Source organism: Cnephaeus nilssonii (genome assembly GCF_951640355.1).
Source record: "Cnephaeus nilssonii genome assembly, chromosome: 12".
NCBI classification, from domain to species: Eukaryota; Metazoa; Chordata; class Mammalia; order Chiroptera; family Vespertilionidae; genus Cnephaeus; species Cnephaeus nilssonii.
The window spans coordinates 47,248,232-47,266,259 of NC_137083.1; the positions used below are offsets into that span (position 1 = coordinate 47,248,232).

The 18,028-nt window shown below is 40.4% G+C and overlaps 1 protein-coding gene across 6 annotated transcripts in view; it reads left to right on the forward strand.

Annotated features, from left to right (window-relative positions):
• The first annotated feature begins 5,810 nt into the window (after positions 1-5,810).
• The window catches only part of EZH2 (enhancer of zeste 2 polycomb repressive complex 2 subunit), a 71,272-nt gene continuing 59,054 nt past the window's right edge, over positions 5,811-18,028 (forward strand). For all 6 annotated transcript variants that reach the window (XM_079785627.1, XM_079785629.1, XM_079785624.1 and 3 more), the window contains exon 1: positions 5,811-5,936. The gene's annotated coding sequence lies outside the window, so the exon portion shown is untranslated. The remainder of the gene's footprint in view (positions 5,937-18,028) is intronic.

The following is an 18,028-nucleotide window of genomic DNA, read 5'->3' on the forward strand; positions in this document are numbered from 1 at the left end:
AATTAGTTGTTTGCTCTGCCCTATAGATAGGTCAAAAGAGGTTATCTCTGATAATCTCTTATTATGGGCAAGGCCCTCAATTCAAGTTCTTCCAGTTTTTCATGAGCCTTTAGCTCAAAATACTAGGTGTACCGGTTAATAATGCGTTTTTTTCAATAGATGGAGTTACACATATGTTGTTGATATATATGCAATTTGATATGTATGCTATTTTATGTTGTATTGACAACAAGCTTCAAAACTTACGTCAAATTTTCTGAAGGTGTTAACATCATAGATATTTTTACGCTTAAAAATGTCGAATTTCGTGCCAAAAAAAAGAGCATTTGTGGGAAGTTTTAATTCATGACTTTATTTTGAAGAAAAGTGCTGCTGAAAGTTATCGTATACTTTGGGAAGCTTATGGTGAACATGCTCCATTTCAAGATACTTGTGAACGCTGGTTTAAATGCTTTAAAAGTGATGATTTCGATGCGAAAGACAAAGAACGTCCAGGTCAACCGAAAAAGTTTGAAGACCAACAATTACAAGCATTATTGGATGAAGATGTGTGTCAAACTCAAAAACAACTTGCAGAAAGATTAAACGTTGCTAAGCAAACAATTTCTGACCGTTTACAAGCAATGGGAAAGATTTTCAAGGAAGGAAAATGGGTGCCACATCAACTGAACGAAAGACAAATGGAAAACCAAAAAGTCATCAGTAAAATGTTGCTTCAAGGGCACGAAAGTCTTTTTTGCATGGAATTGTGAAGTATTAACCCACCCGCAGGGTTCACTAGACCTTGCTCCTGCAGATTTCCTCTTGTTCCGATCGATGGCCCACGCACTTTCTGAGCAGCACTTCAAAATTGCTATCTCCAATCTTCTAATTAACTATGAAATCCACTCTAACCAGCCCACTGAAACTGTTTTAATAAAGTCACCAGTGACCTTCATATTGCTAAATCCAAGGGTCAAGTCTCAGACATCTTGCTGGACTGTTCACACGTCATGCAAGATTACTCTTGCCTCTTTGAAGCACGTGTTTTCCTTGGCTTCCAGTTTCTCTCCTCTACTGTTACCAGTTTGGTTCCCCACCACAGTGATTTCTTGCCTGGATGATGACAGTTGACTTGTAACTGTCATCTGATTTGGCCCTTGCTCCACTCAGGCTCCTCTCAACACAGCAGCTAAAATGATCTTGTTTACCAGTAAATTATCAGATCATCTTTCATCATGAAATCCTCTCACTTAGGAAAAGTCCCAACAAGGGCCCACCAGGCCCCCTCATCTCTTTGGCCTCATCTCCTTCCTATTTCTAGAACACACCGGGCAGCCTCCCATGTTGGGCCCCAGGCACTTGCCATTCTTTGTGCCTAGAACAATTTTGTCACCTTACAAAACCTCTACAAGTTTTCCTTCAAATGTCACTATCTTAGGGAGGCCGTCCCTGATTATAGCATTTGCACTCAGCAATTCTCCTTCCATGCTATGTCCCCGCCCTCCCCCGCCCCACTATTTTATTTATCACTATCTCATACTCTTTGTTTCTCTTTGCTAGAAGTCAGCCCCACCAAGGTAGGGATTTTTGTTTTGCTCACATTGTATTCCTAGCTCTGAGAACAGTCTTCCACTTTGTAACTGTTCCGTAAATATTTGTTGAATGTGAGAATAAATGAATATATAAGTTCCTTTCATTGGGTTGAAAGAGATCTGTGATGCAGACAGCCTGAACTTTGCACTTGACTTTCTCCTGTTCCCCTAGACAGTGATGGGCAACCTTTTGAGCTTGGTGTGTCAAACTTCGCCAAAAAACTGAGCATAACTCGGATAGTGTGTCACTTTGAGGAAAAAACATTATTTCACAAATGTTTCATCCTCAGGAGCAGCAAATGTTTCATCCTTGGCATGCGGCCGTCTCAGCGGCCACGTGTCATCAGAAATGGCTACGTGTCAGTGCTGACACGCGTGTCATAGGTTCGCCATCACTGCCCTAGGAAAACCCTGGGGACATATGGTGTGTGAGAAGTGCCAGACCCTGGGGGTAGGACAGTGAAAAGGTAGAGCTACAATCATTTACCATTTTTGGTTTTGTCACAGAACTGTAATAGTGAATCTCTGTCTATAACAGAAGACAGAATGACCTACCAGTATGGTCATAACTGTAATTTGAGCATCTTTACACAGAAATGACTCTCACAGTTCACATCCACCTTTGTGTTCAGCCTGGCTTTCTGCTTCATCTAGGCCCCTTAATAAGTAGCATTTGAGCACATATGTGCACACATGCACGCACACACATACATTTTACCTTGTCGTCCCTGCATGGAAATCTTCAAATGAATTCTTAGTATGGAAAACGAAATACAGTTGATTCTTGAACAAGGGTTTGAATTGTGTGGGTACACTTACATTTTTTTTAAAATGAATATAGTGAAAATTATTTTGAAGGCATGCAACCATTAGAAAAAAACTCACAGATGAACCTTATAGATTCCCTTAGTAACATTTTATTTTCTCTTGATTATTTTATTGTAGGAACACAGTATATAATACATATAACATACAAAATATCTTAGTCAACTATTTAGGTTATCAGTAAGCCTTCTAGTCAACAGTAGGCTATTAGTGGTTAAATTTTGGAATTTTGGGGGAGTCAAAAGTTACTAGTATATGTTAATATAAGAAATGTCCAAATCTGTAGAGATTTTTTTTTTTTTAACCCTCACCTGAGGATATGTTTTTAATTTTTAGAGAGAAACATTGATCGATTGTCTCCCTATGTACCTTAACACCCCAACTGGGGAACAATTAGGTATGTGCCCTGACTGGGAATCAAACCGGAAACCTTTTGGTGTATGGGACAACACTCCAACCAACTGAGCCACCCAGCCAGGGCTAAACCTATAAGAATTTTATGAGTTTATTGAACCAAACTGATGTCAATTGCCGGGAAGCAAAATCTTAACAGACTGACAAAATGCTCCAGAAAATGGCTGTTTTACCACTTATTTTATATATGAAAATCAAAGAGGAAGACAGGGATTTCATGAAATCCACTGGTGATCGATTAGGGAGATGGGAGAAAGCAAAGTGGGGAAATCTCTGAGATTGGATAAAAAGTAAAACGGATATATACTTCTTTTACATAGGCAGGTATAAGATAGTTACCAATTAATATTTAAAGCACATAGAGATGGTATGTAGGAGAACAAGATAATAATGAGGGTTTCTGTGGTCTTTTGTTCTGGTGGGAGGTTGTGCCCTTAGGGGTCTAGAAAAAGGGGATTTCTCTGACATTCCAACGGTACATTATCATGGATGTAAAAATAGACAAGCTCAGTTAAGGTAAAGATTGACCTTGGTCAAAGAAGATACTGCCTAGGACATGACTACCCATCATGATTCACTTTTCGTTAGGAAGTTTTACTTTCAGATCATCCTACATGGTAGTTTTAGGTCTCCTGAGTTTGTAAGGCCTGCATGCAGTTTGTTAGGTTTAGTATGTGGCCGCTTTTTTTTTATCTACAATGTGGATTTCAACTGTGGGGTGTGTGTGTGTGTGGGGTGGGGTGGGGTGAGGGCAGGGGGAGTGTTGGTGCCCCTAACCCCCACATTGTTCAAGGGTCAACTGTACTCCCCCCGCTCCTTTGTCAATGTACAAAACAGAGCTACAAGATATCATATGCCCTCCATGTATAATGAAGTCCTTTTATAATTGGATAAATGTCCAGTTCGCTTAAATGTTACCACCAGATTTAAGACAATTCTGTGATCAAGTGGTATTCCTACTTCCTGCTGCAGCTCAGCCTTCATATTATATTAACTTAAATATGTACGTTATGAATATTTAATATAGCCCTACTTAGTTCTCTAATCTTTTCTTTCACCCTTCCCCAATTGGAACTTTTAGCTTCAGTGATGTTTTGTACAATTGCTCTACATAGATGTTCATTCCCATCTCAAGTGTCCTCCCTGCTCCCTTAATGTTGATCTTATGCTTTCTTCTGGGTCTAGCTAAAATTTCTTTTTCCGACAATTATTTTTGGGAACATCTTGATCAACATCATTCCTTGATTCTAAATGCTTTAGCAGTTCATGATGTTTTACCCTATGATGGGTTTTATATATTGCTTTGATTTGTATTCTGATTAATTTCTAATTTCCTTGATTTTTCTTTTAAAAGATGCCCAAATTGTTTTAATATTTAATATAAGGAACAGATAAAATTAGCAATTTGAGAAGCAACTTAGGGATAAGCAGTTAACTTTTGACGTTTAAATTGCTGGTTAAAAAATCAAGTGTCAATTACTGGTGTAGGTGGAAATCTTTTACTATGGAATATGAATGAATTAGTGACTGTTAGTTGCATGGCAGATGGAATTGTTTCATTATTTTATTGCCAAATCTCAGATGCATAACCTACTTTTGCATTCTTCTTATTCACTCATAATTGTGCACATTATTGTTTTTAGTCTATCTTTTGACTTCACTCCACATATACTTCCAACACTGAATTTGTTTGGAATATGTGTAGAATGGAATGGTGATTTAGGAAAGGTGGGAAAATTATGGGCTAAATCGAATGGATAATAGTTTATTAAAAAGTCATTTGCAAATGTAATTAAAATATTTTTAAAAATCCCTATTTGGGGGGGGGGCTTTTAATGCACAGTTCATCATTGATCATTACCCCCCCCCCCCCCAGTCTGAACTCTCAATAGGGGATCCCAGTTTATATGGGTGATTATTTTGCCCTGTAGCTGCAACCTATTAAAAATAAATTCGGAATAACCTTAACCTCATTGCCAGAATAAGCAAAAGGGGAGATTGTATCCTTAAGCAGAATATTAATTCTTCTGGGTTGAGCCAGGTTTACCCCAATAACCCTTCTAAGTAATTGAAAACTGTTGCAATCATCTTAACACTTTCCAGGGGCATAAGCATGAGGCCAGTGAACCACACTCATTCTGCATATATGATTCCCAACGTGGACACGTGCTTGTGTCTACAAACACTGGAAGGATATGAACAAGGCATTCTGAGTGAGGAATCTGAAATAACTAATGTCGCCCCCGCCTAGGTTTCTAAGGCGATGGGCACGGCGGCTCGACCAGCGGGGCGGGGGCGGTGGGGTCCGGGACCCGACGAAGGGGCACAGCCACAAAAGTACCGGGTAGGGCGCCCGGCTCCGGCAGAGGCGCGTCGGCTCCGCCGGAGCGCGGGAGGGTCGCAGCTTCTCGACCAAGACGAGCCGGAGTCCCAGAGAGCGTCCCGCCGGCCCTCGTGTCCCCGCGTCTCCGGTGCGTCCGCCAGCCGGCCCAGCCTCGGCTCCGCGCGCGGGGAAAAGAGCGCGGCAGTTGAAACCGTTACTACCCCGAGTTTTGAACTGGTTCAAACTTGGCGTTCGGCCCCGCCCCGCCCCTAGGGCCCGGGAACTCCGACGCGGCGGTTCCCGCCAAGCGCCGCCAGCGCGCCGTCCCGCCCTCCGGCCGGTTCCCGCCACCACATCCTGTCCGCCTCCCGCCCGCGGCCCGCACTTCGGGCTCCACAGCTTCTAGTTCCCTTCCCGAGGCACCGAACCTTCAGCAAAAGAACAAAGAGCCGAGCGGCGCTCCCACTGGTGGGCCGCGTCCCCCGGCTTCCACGCGCGCGCGCGCGCGCGCGCCACTGGCCCGGCCCAGCAGAGTCCCGCGGGCGCCTCTGTGAGGGGCTGGCTCCGCGCCTCGGCGCCCGGCGGGCCCTGTGATTGGATGGGAGCCCGCTCGCGTCCCGCCAATCGGGGCGGCGCTTGGTTGGACGGGGGGGCCAAATAAAAGCGATGGCGATTGGGCTGCCGGGTTTGGCGCTCGGTCCGGGAGCGTCCGACACCCACTGGGACGCAGAAGACGAAGCCCGGGCGGCAGTGGCAGTGCGCGGGAGCAGCGCGCGGGAGCGGCGCGGGCTGGGGAGCAGGTAACGCGCCGCAGTCGGGCGGCCAGCCGGCCGGCGGGGCTCTAGAGCCAGGCGCAGGGCGGCGGCGGTGGCGCCGGGACCCTCCTGCCTCCGCTTTGCCTGCCCGGGTATCTCCTTCAGCGGGTTCTGCCGGGTCGCCGCTTTTGCAGGCGGGGTGAGGGGACACCCCTCAGAAGGGGGCCGTGAGTCCGGGCTGGTCCGCGCCACCCCGCGGGCGGGCAGTACTCGACCCCGGAGACCCGAGGCAGAGGCAGGAGCGTGCGCCGCGCGGAGGGGTCCTCTCGCGTGCCCGTTCCCCCCTCGGGGAAGCGGGCCCCGGCCGGGGCGCTCGGGTGTCCGGGGCGGGCTGGCCGCCCGATCCCAAGTCTCCTTTGTGTGGAGCGCTGGGTGGGACGGGACAAACACAAGTTGGTGGGACCTCGCCGCCGAGTGAGCACTCAGACAAAGGACGGACTGTGTCTCGGGGGAGCTCGGCGCGAGGATGGGGCAGTGACACTGGAGCCTGACAGCAGGCGGGAGAGGGGCGTGCGGGCGCGGGTGGGCGGGCTCGACCCCACGCCCCCGCCCCTCGGGCGCGCGGGTCGAGGGGACCCCGGCGACCCGGACGACTCGTGGGGACCGTACTCAGAGTGGCCGCACCTGTGACATTTCCCCCAGAGCAGCCTGAAAACACCGTCGCTGTGCCGGGCTGCCTCCTTCCCGTCTGGCTTTTATGTTAAATTTAAGGGGAGGGTCGAGCTGTTCTCCCCTTTGGTTTTGTTCGTTTGGAGGGCTTTCCGTCGAGTTCCCGCGTTATTGTGTACCCCCTCCAACCACCGACAAAGTCTGTGCCACGGGGTCACTTTTTGAAAACGGGAGGAATCGAGAAGCACGATATTTTGGAAAACTTGGTGAACTCATGCCTAGTGAGTTTCCACTTTCTAAAGAATCATTATTTTAAAAAAATCACAAGCTGTTTTGGCCAACTCGATACATCTGAGAATGGCGACAGGTGCTAACGAAATCCACTGTCGTTTAGTCAACGAGTATTCCCCAAATCCTTAGAGGTTGAATACGGGTGAGATGGTAGAAATAGTTGATCAAAATAAAATGCTTATGACAAATGTGTGTTTAGGTGGTATGGTTAACAGTTTTTAATTGATTTTTTTTCCGCGAACAATAGCGTTGGCAAATCAGAAAATACTGGCTCCAGAAATGTTTGTTGCTTAATAAATTGAATGTGTGCTGTCCACTGTTAAGCTAAACTTCCTTTGTTTATCACACAGACTCTGTAAAATTTAAATTCGTTTGGACATAAAAATGTGTCTTTGGTATTTAAAAATATTTTACTACAAGGTAACTTTCTAGGTTTCAAAGGTCGAGTTTATAATTTCATAGCGTTTTAATGTTACATAAAACAGAATTTTAAACACTAATGCTGATACAGTTTAATGTAACCTATATATCTAAGGGTTTTGGAGTTTATTTTCCTATTATTCTTCATTCATGAGCATTAGCAGTTACTTCATGTGTAGGAATAAAAAGTGGAACAAATATGTAATCCTGACTAATTTGTTGATCATTTTATTTGGAAGAAAATGAAAAGTATTTAAGATATATTTTATTTTCATAGTCTCTAAAATTAGGAATAGATAGGATTCTAAGGAACCCTGTTCTCTCTTTTTGGAGGTGTATTATGGAACGTAATGTTTAAAGTCCTGGAAACACTTAGGAAAATTGCAACTTACATTCAAATTTTTATTGAAAGTTAATATATTAAGAGAAAAGGAATTTGGAACCACATAGGCACTCTCCTGATTTGCATTGTTCTGTCTGATGAAGATTTAATATACCCACAGTATTATGGTTTCATAAAAATGGAGACAAAGAAATGCAGTGTGAAAGTCTTTATTACATATATTACATATATTTTACAGAGTTGGACAAAATTGAACAGACATTTCTGGTGCTGACCTCAGTACTGAGATTGTCAAATGTTTACATTTAGATTACTTGCCAATAATCATCATATATTAAAAAGTCCTGCTGATAATCTTGCCCATTGTTATGAGATGAGCTAGTTATGTAGATTTGACAGAAATTTGTATATTTTAGGCTAAGAAATTTTAATTTTTCTGAGTATTTTGTATCTGGTAATTACTATCTTTGTACTTGCCACAAGATATATTTTAAAGTCTTTTTGGGGAATTCATTTAAAAATTTGTTAAAAATTTTTCTTTTCTGACTGAATTGAGAATGCATTTAGTCAGTTTAACTAGCAGTGATTAAAAAACACACACCCACTTGTTGATTTAATGTAGTTAAGCAAAAAAATAGTTCTAATGCTATTATACCAGCTTTGCCTTGCATGCATACATACATGATTATCTTTGTGTGGACCACTTAAAAATGTTAGGCAAATTTCCCCAGGAATGTGCATTGATTTCTGTATTGGCCTAAATAAACAGTGCTTAAGAAAGTTGATCTGCTTCTTAAAAACCAACAAGGAAAAATCCTCTAAGGAACTAATGCAATCTTGGGTCAAGTAGAAATGATTTATGGATTTGCTTTTTAAGTCTTTGTCAGTACAAATGATGAAGAATTATGAAGAACTCTGTATGGACAGGTGAATTCTTCAGTTTGGATGAGAGCATGAGTGGAGAGGAACAGCTCATTAAATTCAGAAAAGGTTCAGGGTCAGATGATAACGATTATCTTCTAGAGGCCACCCTGAATTCTCAGGCACTTTTGTATTCTACAGGGCTTTGTTCATACTTTTATTTTAGCATGTATCAAATTGGATTGTAACCGCTTGTTTATGCAGCAGCCTTCTTCACTATTAAGTGCCTTGAGGCAGAGGCTCTGTCCTATTTTTTTTCTGTATACCTGGTAGTTGCTAGAGAATAGGGGTTTAATAGTTGAATGAATGAAGAAAATATGAAACACAGGGAAATAATTTGACAAATGAACTGGCAAAGCGAACAGGCTATATTAATATTTATGTCATGAGGAACTTTGGAAGGTATGTTTTCTCCCTCTTGGAGAGGCAGTGATTACAAAGATAAATAAGCGTCACAGTAAACAAATTTCAAGGTTTCTCATAGTTCTAATGATTTGTGATTGAAAGTTGGATATCTTTTAGGTACAACAATTGGTATTCATGTTTGGTATTTCAGGCAGTTAGAGAAAAGCTTGAGTCATCTGGAGACCTCGAGTATAGTTTCTGCTTAATTTAATGTTGATATTGATGATCCTTATGCAAAAATATGAGGAGGGGAAAGCGGTTGAGAATAGTAAATCTTTCAATTGCAAGGTGTCTAGTTACAATGGATGAGTTCTTTATTGGAGTAATTTGAGGTAGGTTTTGAAGTTAAAGCTGAAGGAAATGGGGCTAGCCAGTGTAAATATGGATCACTTATTGCGATGCTTTGAAAATTCTCCTATATAATAAAAGGCTAATATGCAAATTGTCTCCTGGAGTTTGACTGCTTGCTATGATGTGTGCTGACCACCAGGGGGCAGCGTGGAATGAAGGAAGGCCCTGGCCAGCAGCTGTGGGAGAGGGCGGGGGTGGAGAGGAAGGCCCTGATCCCGGCCAGGCCTAGGGACCCCACCCGTGCACGAATTTCATGCACTCGAGTGATACGATAAAGGTAGATTTAGCAAATCCAATAATCTCTCAAAAGGCATAGTTTATACATTTTTGAGATGGTTACACTATTCCATATCTTGCCACTACTCTACTATTTGGTGCAAAAATATGACAAAAAAAGACACTAAAATGCCTACTATTTCCCAGATGCCATATTCATTTATTTGTTTTTTACTTATTTTTAAATATATTTTTTATTAATTTTAGAGAGGAAGGAGAGGGAGAGAGATAGAAACATCAATGATGAGAGAGAACCATTAATTAGTGTCTTCTTGCATGCCCCTACTGGGGTCCAAGGACGCAACCTTTGTAGGTAGATGTTCAATCACTGAGCCTCACTGGCTGGGGTTGTTTATTTTATTTTTTATTTTTTAAATATTTTATTGATTTTTTACAGAGAGGAAGGGAGAAGGATAGAGAGTTAGAAACACCAATGAGAGAGAAACATTGATCAGCTGCCTCCTGCTGCACACCTCTTACTGGGGATGTGCCCGCAACTGAGGTACATGCCCTTGACCGGAATCGAACCTGGGACCCTTCAGTCCCCAGGCCGACGCTCTATCCACTGAGCCAAACCGGTTAGGCTGTTTATTTTTTTTTATTGTGGTAACACTCACATCAGATACTTTATTTTTAATTCTTGCAAAAATCACCCTGCATTCATCAATGGTTGAATGGATAAATAAAACATGGTATACACATACGATGGAATATAATTTAGACATTAAAGAATGAAATTCTGATACTTGCTAAAACATAGATGAACCTTGAAAACATTGCAAGTGAAATAAGCCAGACACAAAAGGAGAAAATTTTGGAATAAGTACTAAATTCATAGAGGCAATGTGGAATAGAGGTTATCAGGGACTGAGGGAAGGGCGGAGGAATGGGAAGTTAGTGTACAGTCAGGGTACAGAGTTTCTGTTTGGGATGATGAAGTTTTGGACAAGGATGGCAATGGTTGCATGACATTTTGAATGTGCTTAATGCTTCTGAATTGTAGACTTAAAAATGATTAATATGGTAAATGTTATGTCATGTATATTTTACAATAAAAACACTTTAACATCAAGACACTGAAAACTTTTACAGGTAAGGAAATTGCTATCTAGAGGGGTTAAGAACTTGCCCAGGATTATCCATGCTAGAAATTGCTGGATTCCCAAATTTAGGAATTTAAATTTAAATTGTTTGACTCCATATTATCTGCTCTAAATTATCTACTGGTCTCCTGGATGATTCAAGTTATGGGTTCTAAGGAGAGTATTTGAACCAATCAGTTGTGTGTAAAAATACATAATTGTAGTTTTATAGGAGGTGCAATCTGATGCCATACCCAGACTAGAAGGTGTTGGCAGATATCCTTCTTAGCCAGAGTTGTAGTGGTCACTCTGGGAAGGTAGGGAGGACAGTATTTTAAGAGTGTGGTTTTTGGAGTTGTCTTTCATTGGTTCCAGTTCCTGAGCTGGCAAGTTGTCCTTGATGTCTGTTTCCCTGTTTGTAATTTAATCATAATGACAGTATTTATGCCATAAGGTTGTTGAGAGGATTAAATGAACTATTACATGTGAAACCTTTTAGCACTACATCTGGGACAAAGTGTTTGATAAATGATTCTTAGTTACTGGTATTGCGCTGGTATTGTTTTTGAGAGTTGATGTGCTATTTCATTATTGGAACTAAACACTTCTCAAGTTTTTAAATATGTGCTTAGTGCCTGTAAGTAAAGAAAGAGGTGTTACATGTGCTTTATCTCTTTGTTTATTTAGAAACATCTCTTGGTTAAATACAAGTATTATGTGTTCAGTTGAAAATACTAACAATTTAGGCATTTATAAAGTGAAAGCTTTCTTGATTCTGTACATAATCCTATTCCCTACCCTTAACAATTTGGTGTATGTTTTTCCTAAACTTTCCAATGTATTCATATGAATATGTATTTATACATATATTTTACAGAAATGGGATCAAGTTATTTAGTTCTAAAACAACGTTTTTAGGGCATTACAGAGAGATCTATTTCATTAGAACATAGCTGATATTTCGTTAGGGCTTGCTATATGCTTGGCATTGTTCTAAATGCTTTATACTGTAATAACGAGATAGAGAGATTGGTTAAAACTGGTTAGTGGTAGAATAAGGATTTAAATTTGGGCACTTTGGTTTCAAAATCCTGATCTCTCAGGCTGTGTGTGTGTGTGTGTGTGTGTGTGTGTCCCTTGAACTGCCAGTGATTTTAGCATTTCTTAAATAGTTGTAAAAGAATAACAAAACTTCCCAAAAAACATGAAAGGAGACTGGATGTGGCCTGCCAGGCCTAAAATACTAGTCCTGTGGCCCTTTACAGAAAATGTTTGCTGCTTCCTGCTCTAAGCTATCAGGTTGTGTTGTAAGCAGAATACATAGTATTTCAGTTTTTATGAATATGTCACAGAATGAAGCAACCTTCTGTGATGGACATTGTGTTCTCTCCTTAAAAGAAGTGAACACTGCCCTAACCGGTTTGGCTCAGTGGATAGAGCGTTGGCCTGGGGACTGAAGGGTCCCAGATTCGATTCCGGTCAAGGGCATGTACCTTGGTTGCGGGCACATGCACAATAGGGGGTGTGCAGGAGGCAGCTGATTGATGTTTCTCTCTCATCGATGTTTCTAATTCTCTATCCCTCTCCCTTCCTCTCTGTAAAAAATCAGTAAAATATATTTTTTAAAAAAAAGTGAACACCCTTATATATTTGAACATTTGTGTGACAACTTTCTATTCGAAGAATTGCTTTTTCTATAGTATTTCAAGCTTTACTAGATGTCAAATTGCTTTCTAAAAAGGTATCCATTTTTTAGTTAAAAAAGCAGCTTTATAGAAATGTAGTTTATATACAATAAAATATATACATTTGAATGGTGCAGTTTGAAGATATATACACCTGTGTAACCATCACCTCAATCAAGATAGACCCTGGCCAGTGTGGCTGTTTGTTGGGCATTGACTGATACATGGAAAGATTACCAGTTTGATTCCTAGTCAGGGCACATACCCAGTTGCAGGCTTCATCCCTGGTAGGGGAGATGCAGGAGGCAGCCAGTTGATGTTTCTGTCTCCCTTCCATTCTCTCTAAAAATCAATAAAAAGATCTTAAAAAAAAAAAAAAAGAATGTTATCATCTCAAAGTTCTTATAGCTTCTTCACAATCATTCATTCTCAAATACCCATCAGATTTTTCCTGTTCAGGAATTTCATAAATGGAATTATACAGTATATTCTCCTTTGAGATTGGTTTCTTTCATCAAGCATATTTTTGAGATTTATGTGCTTGTGTTAGTACTTTTTATTTATGCATTATTTCTTAGTAGTCTTGCATTGTATCACTATACTGTTTTTATTTGTTTATCTGTTGATGGACACCTGGGCTGTTTTCAGTTTGGGGCTATTATTACTAAAACTGCTATGATCATTTATGTGTCTTTTGTGGATCATCCTTTAATTTCTCTTGGGTAAACACTTTGTAGTTGGACTGCTGGGTCATGTGGTAGATACTGATTTAACTTTATAAGGAACTCCCAAACTTTTCTTAAGTGGTTGTGCCATTTTTCATGAATTATAATTTCAGTTGTAGGTGTAACAGACAAGGAATTAGTGTCTACCATGCTAGTCTTTTAAAATTTGGCCATCTAATGAGTGTTAAGTATCTCATTGTGGTTTTAATTTGTGATCAGTGATGTTGAGTATCTTTTTTTTTAATTTTTATTTATTGATTTTAGAAAGAGAGGAATGGAGAGGGGTGAGGAGAGAGAGAGAGAAAGAGAAACATTGATTTGTTATTCCAGTTATTTATGCATTCATTGGTTGCTCTTGTATGTGCCCTGATTGGAGATGGAACTGGCAACCTTGGTGTAGCTGGATGATGCTGTAACCATTGAGCTTCTGACCGGGGAATGTTGAACATCTTTGAAGGTGCTTATTGGCCATTTGCATACACTTTTTTGTCAAGCATTTTAAAAATTGATGTTTCTGTCTCTCTCCCTTCCTCTCTTCCTAAAAATCAATTTAAAAAATGGGTTTATCTTGTTAAATTGTAAGAGGTCTGTGTACTGGACATACATTCTGTCAGATTTATTGCAAGTTTTCTTTGTCTTAACATAAACCCAGATTGACAAGTACATACTTTCTTCCTATAGAATTTACTCTTGTAGATAAAGAACTAAAATAGTTTTTGTTTTCTTTTGTAACCATTTAAAAAAAAGGTCTGGTGTCACTTGTCCACTAACAACAGCATGTAACTAAACTCCCTACATATTTTCTAGAAAAGAAAATTCCTTCAAACTATTTATTGGGTGCCTCAGTCTTCACCTGTTAGGGCTATTAAAAAAAAGGGTGAGATACTCTCTTTTTTACCCTCTAGAACAGTGGTTCTCAACCTTTCTAATGCCCCGACCCTTTAATACAGTTCCTCATGTTGTGGTGACCCCCAACCATAAAATTATTTTCGTTGCTACTTCATAACTGTAATTTTGCTACTGTTAATGAATTGTAACGTAAATATCTGTGTTTTCCGATGGTCTTAGGCTCTACAGCGCGACCCACAGGTTGAGAACCGCTAGCAGGGTCGCCTAAGACCATCGGAAAACACAGATATTTACATTACGATTCATAACAGTAGCAAAAAAGAAAACAGATATTTACATTACGATTCATAACAGTAGCAAAATTACAGTTATGAAGTAGCAACGAAAATAATTTTATGGTTGGGGGGTTGGGGGTCACCACAACATGAGGAACTGTATTAAAGGGTCGCGGCATTAGAAAGGTTGAGAACCACTGCTCTAGAAAGAGGCAGTTTGTATTAGCTTTTAAGTAGAGTTTACCAAACAAAATGTCATGTCTTTTCTAGGCCCTGAGTTCAGATCCTAAGTGGTAGGTACTCAATGCTAGCCCTCTCTTTTTCTTTCCTACATGGAAGAGCTGAGACAGAAGTCTTTTTTTTCTGCTTGAAGACCTTTTTTTTTTTTTAAGTCATTCATTTTTTAAATATATTTTTATTGATTTCAGAGAGGAAGGGAAAGGGAGAGAGAGATAGAAAAAACATCAATGATGAGAGAGACTCATTGATTGGCCACCTCCGGCACGCCCCCAACTGGGGATCAGCCCACAACCCAGGTATGTGCCCTTGACCAGAATTGAACCCGGGACCTTTCAGTCCGCAGGCCGACGCTCTATCCACTGAGCCAAACCGGCCAGGGCCTGCTTGAATACTTTAATGTCAGTCTGGAAATTGCAGAGAGGTAACTTCAGGGGTTATACAGCTAGTTTCCTTGTAGTTGGTGAATTCTTGACAGCATTTCCTTTTTAAAAAATATAAATATAAAGATATACTTTCATTGATTTGAGAGAGGAAGGGAGAGGGAGAGAGAGATAGAAACATCAATGATGAGAGAGAATCATTGATCGGCTGCCTCCTGCACTCCCCACACTGGGAATAGAGCCCGTAACCGAGGCTTGTGCCCTGGCTGGGAATCAAACCATGACCTCCTGGTTTGTAGGTCGATGCACAACCACTGAGCAGCACCGGCCGGGCCTTGACACCATTTCCATAGGTTTTTGGAGATTCAAAAATGTATTTTCTCAGGGCTTATTTGTGACAAGTCATTTTTATAAGAATCAATTCAATAGACAATATATTTGCTAAAACAAATACTGAAAAATATCATTGATTGTAAATATAGAAGAGTTTGAAGTTTTATAGTACCTCAGCAATACATTGGTGATAAATGCTAAGTAAAGAGAAATAATGAAAGGCCTATAGTTCATACTGATCCTACCTCCTTTACTTCCATCTTGTTCTAAATGACTACTGTTCTTAGCAAGAAAATGAACTTCAGGGCTGAGGTGAGCCAGAGAAGTTTCTGAGGGGTCTCAATGAGATGTCCACAGATGAAAAATGGTACTTTCAAGCACGTTTACCTCCCTGTGGCATCCACTAAAACTCCAGTACTAAAACTACCAGATAATGGGTTGTAGGGTACCTGGAAATTCTGAGAGGTTCTGGAATTAGTAGTTTGAGTCTATTTTTGATTCTGTTATCAGAATAGAGAAAGCATTGCATCTGATTTTGGGGTTTGAATATAAGGTCACTGTATAAGGCAACAATAGTATGTTAGCAGAATTAACCATGAAAAATTCCTAGGAAGATGCCATATCATAACTTTCTTTTGAGGTCCCAAACCAGCCCAGCTTTCCTCTAGTATTGTTAGTGGTGATATTGGACCTCTGTTCTTAAGGTCTGTTGAGAAAGAATTCAGAGCCTAGAACTCCTAGTGCCGTGGTCGGCAAACTGCGGCTCGTGAGCTACATGCGGCTCTTTGGCCCCTTGAGTGTGGCTCTTTCACAAAATACCACGGCCTGGGCGAGTCTATTTTGAAGAAGTGGCGTTAGAAGAAGTTTAAAAAATTTGGCTCTCAAAAGAAATTTCAATCGTTGTACTGTTGATATTTGGCTCTGTTGACTAATGAGTTTGGCGACCACTGTCCTAGTGCAAGAGGCAGTTTATCCAGCAAGCAAAGTGGAAGTACATGCTAAAAGGGGCTAATTACTTCCTTTTTTTAAGCTGACCTGTTAGAGCCTGTCCCCACCAACTCCTGTTGTATGGGAGACCTTGAGGCTATTCTCTGGCCCCTTGTTCCTCCTCTAAGAGACTCTAAACTAAGCATGTCAAATTCAAAGGCTAACACAGGCCAAATAAACAAGGTGTAAGTTTATGTGGGCCGCAAAAAAACAAAAGCTTTAATTTTCATAGACATGTAGGTTTATTTCGATAGAGACATGCTGAATACAAAGGGCTGAAATAAATTAGTTATCAACATAAAATAATAGAACACTTTAATAATTAATATTTTTTCTTGAACATGAACTTACCAGACACTGAATAACTGCACAAATTAATAAGCGTAATGCAAATAAACCTATTTTTCTTGTTCTCTGAAAGCGAAATATTTCCTGTTGTGCATACCAAACAAGTCAGTCCAATACTAATGACATGGCAATCGGCTGCTAAAATATTCGCTGCTAGTATTAGTGGAGAGAAATGGTGTGCCTGCAGGTAAGTCGCGTAAGGGAAACGAATGCAACACGATTATAGTAATCAGTCATTAGTGAACATTGTAGTTTGTTACTAACAATTATGTATAACAGTATATTGTAAAAATTAAGTTACGAAATTTTTATTAAAACGTTTCTTACATACCATTATATTGGCTGGTGGGCAAAAATATTCGTTGTGGGCTGCATGCTTTGACATGCTTGCTCTAAACCAATCGCTTGACCTACGTGCTTGGGGAGGAAAGGGCACCCTGGGGGTAAGGTCCTAGCCTATAATTGTTGTTTTTCTAGTTTTGCCCATTGCTAGGCACCTGGGGACTTTCGGCCCTGATAACATTCTGTATCTGGCCTATCGCTCCTGCTCTGCTCATGTCTGCCTATTCTATCAGTATGAGAACAGATCACTGTTCTGTTGAGCACAGTTGTTGGTTTGAACTCAGAGGCCATTGCTATATGAAAAATACTTATCTTTTAGCACTAGAATAGCTTCGAGTTGCTAAGTACGGTGAAAGACATGCAGAGCAGATTGTGGAAACAGCAGATTCCTGTTACCTAGCTCATGCTCACTTAGGCATACACATATACTAATTGGCTGGAATGGTGGGCAGATTCTTTGTATATACCTAAATTGAGTTTATCTTAAAATTTTGTTTAATGTAGGTTAAATCTGTGTTAGATGTTGGCTTATTTGAGGTTTTAAAATAGACTTTCTAGAAGGAAGAATATCTGGCGTAAGACTTCTACCTTTTCATTCTCTTGTGTCAAGTGGAGTGCTGAAGTATTCATTTGTGTCTCATGGCTCATCCTTGAATTATAATGAGTTGTATATCATAGTTTTCGTTTCTTTTGGTTCATAATTTTTTGTTCCATTTCTCTTCAACAGTGTCTCAGTAAATCGAGTACACACCCAACAAAATGGGAGGATTTAGTTTATAAAATAGATTAGCATAGTTTTCAAAGAAAACTTTAACCTCTAGATGCAAGTTTAGTTAATCTGTTTTATATATTGTTCAAGCACATTCTTTAAAGAAATTTATGACCTATCAGTTCCTTAGCTGGTGTAAATTTATGTGGCCATGTCTTTTTTCAAACTGATAGAAATTCCAAATAAATTTCTGGTTGGTAGAGTCTGGTGAACTTGTGAGTTTAGTTTACTCTTCTGCTAGGAGGAGGAAAGGGATCTTATTTTTGTGGAAAATACATGACTGCAGTCTACTCACTGTTGCTGTAATAAGTTAATGTTTTCTGTCATTTAGCTAAGATTGCCACATTTCTGTAATTTTCCTGTGCCTTTTTAGCACTATTTAAATCAGGGCTACAAATATGATATCTGTTTTTTCTCCTTATTTTTCCCTTGTTACTAGTTACTGG